The following is a 4178-nucleotide window of genomic DNA, read 5'->3' as shown; positions in this document are numbered from 1 at the left end:
AAATAAAAACCAATGGCACGTTTCCATTTTGCTTAGAATTTTGAAAGCATCAAAATGACGTAGTTTTGTTGTTGAGCATGACCTTAGTCTTAAACGACATAGGCCACACAGCCCACGCACACGTTTTGCTTTTATCCTTTTACCCAACTCTTTTTCCTCACATAAGCCACACCCAAATCTCTTATTCTTGCAAACATCTCTCTCAAACGATTGTTATCTCTCGCTCTCACTATCATTCCCACATGTCTCTCTCAACAAAGATAAGCCACGATTGACGGTTATATTAAACCATCCGAAGTTATGAAAAGACCAAATCACACTACCACAATATGTTGTGGCTAACTTAAGTTCGCTTCAAGATTTCATTAGTAATTGTAATTGTTTCACTATCATCAACACCCACCACTCTATAGTTTGTTTACACCCAAATTGGGCATTTAATCCACCTAGGCACAACATCACGAAAGGGTGGAGTCCAGGTCAACACAAAAGGTGGAAGAGGCAACAACCATAAATTATTTCAATAAGAAACAACGACCTTGGCTCCTTCGATCAGGCGTAGTAAAAACATGAAGTAAGGATCGGACGCAGTGGATGGACTAGTAATAGAGGGAGTCGCTTACTTCTGGCCATCAACAAACATACGTATTTGAGTGAAGTGACCTGAATAAAGCAACACTTAAAGTGTCTGCAACCACTTTAAGCATTCCCAACCCAGCACGTCAGTTGTAGTCAAACTTAGAAGGTCATATCTGTGTCAATCTAAGGATGACACCTCATATGCGGCGATAGCCTTTACAATGAAGCCATCTTGGTTGTTCATGTGGAACACCACCAACAATAGACCAAGGATTTTAAACACTATAAATAGAATTATTCTACGAAGAGATCCAAATCTTGCATCAATACAACTTATTTTAATACATCTATCTGATCATGTGCCATGTATACTTAGTTTTACATTCGCGTGTAATACATTCCTACGTAACTTAACTCTTTAATGCAATAGAACTTATAATTGATCCTCAATGTATTATCCAAAATTAATGAAGATAATGTTATATATTTTTGAAATGGTATTATGTTGCTTGCTTATGGGTCATGTCCATAATTCTCATTTAATACACTTCGAGACTAATTGAGCCCTTTCGTTAGGGCTGAAGTGATACGAAATAGGGTCATTCATGCTTTTCTAAATTGTCTAAGTTAGATTAAACATGAGTGCACACTTTTTATGATTATAATGATTGTTAGATAATAAAAAATAGTTGTTTGGCTTCCCTTTTGATTGCAAATACGAATCCAATGATCTTGGCATGCACGTGCATTGAGAAATTACATATGTACCCTATAGGGGACACTTAGAACCAAATACTGTCACATGAAATTAATAAAGAACACCTCTTTGATCATATCACATTTAGTTGCTTAAAACAACCTTGATATAATATCATTGTAAAATATCCTTTGGATTTTTAGCTTTTATTCATGTATTTTTTAGCTCTAAATTCATGAATTTGAATTTTTAGCTTTTATTTGTGAAATTTTACTTTTGATTTTTTTTTTTTTTTTTTTTTTTTGCTTTTATTCTGAATTTTAAATAAATCAACACATTAAATACATGTTTCCTTAAAGGGTTCAATTCCAAAAAATAGAGCCAATACTCATCTTTTTTATGTTACATTATAACTTCCACTATAAATATATATATATATATATATTCTTAATTGGTACTTACACACACATGCCTCCATTGAGGAAATAACTAATTCCCTTTAACAACACATATCATTTGTATATAATGGCTATATTTCAATTTTCTTAGTTATTTTTTGGAATTCCAACTCTTTAAGGAAACTTTTATTTAGTCTATTGCTCTTTCTTTTTTTAAAAAAAAAAAAAAAAAAAATCAAATCACTCTTGAAAGTTAGTATCATAAGTTATTCAGGAAAATAGAAAGAGTTAGTATCATAAGTTGAAAAAGGTTTAGAAGTTAATGGTATTATTTGACAAAAATAATAAGTTGTTAATAAAATTAAATCACTCAACATCCCAACACGTGAAGGTACTCGACAAATCACCGTCACCCAGTGGTTGTGGCTATCACTCCTCTTTCATAATACATTATAACTTCTCCTCTAAATAACGAATTCCCTATAACAGCAACACAGATCATTTGTATATACTAGCTATATTCCAAAAATTTTGAGAATTCCAACCGTGTAAGGAAACATGTATTTAATATGTTGTTTTCTTTAATATTTTCAAATAAATAATGATAAGTAGTTCAAAAGTTGGATGTGTTCGACTGATTTATATAAGTGGGAATGATATCACAATCACGTAATTAAATATGATTATGTCATGATGACATTATTTTATACTCATATAAATTTAGTCGGATATGTCAGATTATCGGACTTCCTGTCATTACTTACAAATTACTCTTGAAAGTTAGTATTGTATGTTGGAAAAAGGTTTAAAAATTAATGATATTATATGACCAAAAAATAAAAAGGGAAATATACATATAAGTGGCAGTAGCAAAGGTATATTACTCAAACATAAACGTAGTTTGCATATTTACCCTAACATGAACTAAAAGTCAAAGCCTTTTTATTTGAACCCTTTAGTATTAAAAAATTATATTTTCACCCCCAAAAGTTTACTTGAAGCACGATTTACCCAAAGAACAACTTGTTCAAATCTTAGAATTTTGTCAAACAACACTTATAAACTACTACATAGCATTAGAATTAGGAGACACAACGCGTAGTCTACAAAAAAGAATCGAAGAACTTAGATCTAGAATTATATTAATACAAAATATTTTAGAAGCTAGACGGCAACGATTTTAGTTATGAATAGAATAGACTTTAATAATTTAGATAACTCTATAAAATGACTAAGAGAGAATCTTGATTATATTAAAGAACAAGAAGTACAGAATTCTGGTCCAAATAATTTAGATAACAAAATAATATTAGTCGCAATTAAAGATATAAATAGTGATATTAAAAATATTGCTGAAAATCAAAAAATAATTATCGATTACTTAAAATCCCTTAAAACCGATATCCAAAAGTTATTACAATAGTTTTATGAGTACTAGTAATCCTGATTATCTAACAGCATTAGCTGAACTTTACAAAATTGATAAAGAACCTATAGGATTTACAAGTTTTAAAACAGACGTACAATCAACTAATATACATATTAGACAAAATAACTTTTTAATCCAGTTATTACTCCAGTTATCTGATAAAGTTAACAAGCTTGAAGAGAGTTAGAAGTGATACAAGAAAGTATTCCCAGAGAATCTTCTAAAGAATTATCTGAATTATCAGAAAAAATAAAAGAAATAAAGTTGTCAACCAATAACCAGTCCTCTCCTACAACAACCAAGCGTGTAAATTTATTACAACCTCAATCTCATAAGCGAGTACTGCAATGGCCATTATCCTTAGAAAAGCCAAAGAAATAATGTGAGTAGAAGATTTATACGATAACGAACATGATGCTAAAAAATATATAGAAAAAAGAATGAAGAAGATAAAAAATAAAGTCAATCTTTATTCCAATAATTTACTAGACTTCCAGAGCAAGATATATAATAATTTTAGTCAAAGAAGAATAAGTGCAGTTAACAATCAAATTATTCTAGACCTCATAACATCCGAAGTATGTCAAGAATTACATGACAATAATTTAGAACTTATGTATTTAGGTGTCATAATGATAGGATTAGTAGGATTAACTAGAGCAAAGATCGGAACTTGAGCACTTGCTTATATTTACAATAATCGATGGAATAACCATCAACAAGCACAAATAGCCAACGTTGAAATAGATCTAGCAGACAACGCAGCAATAGTAGGATGTATCCCTAATTACACGATGACTACTAGAGAATTTAGTAAACATATTAAGATAACTATATCCACAAAAGGATACAATATGACTGAACAATTTGAAAACTTACTAGTTAATACTTTATTTATGGGAAAAGCAGTTAATCAATATAACTTACGACTTAAAGCACAATTCAATGAAATAGTTAAACCATTTAGCAGCAAGTATGTTCAGATGATAGAAGCTAGAAAAGTAAGTAGTGTTACCCATGAATGAACAGAATGAAAATTACCTAAACTTACTACTACACCTAAAAAGATTCCCTA

Source organism: Cornus florida, unplaced genomic scaffold (genome assembly GCF_030987335.1).
Source record: "Cornus florida cultivar Cherokee Brave unplaced genomic scaffold, ASM3098733v1 CherokeeBrave_3.0.0_Hap2_Chr05, whole genome shotgun sequence".
Taxonomy (NCBI): Eukaryota; Viridiplantae; Streptophyta; class Magnoliopsida; order Cornales; family Cornaceae; genus Cornus; species Cornus florida.
The sequence above is the reverse complement of the archived record's forward strand: the minus strand, read 5'-3'. Positions refer to the sequence as shown.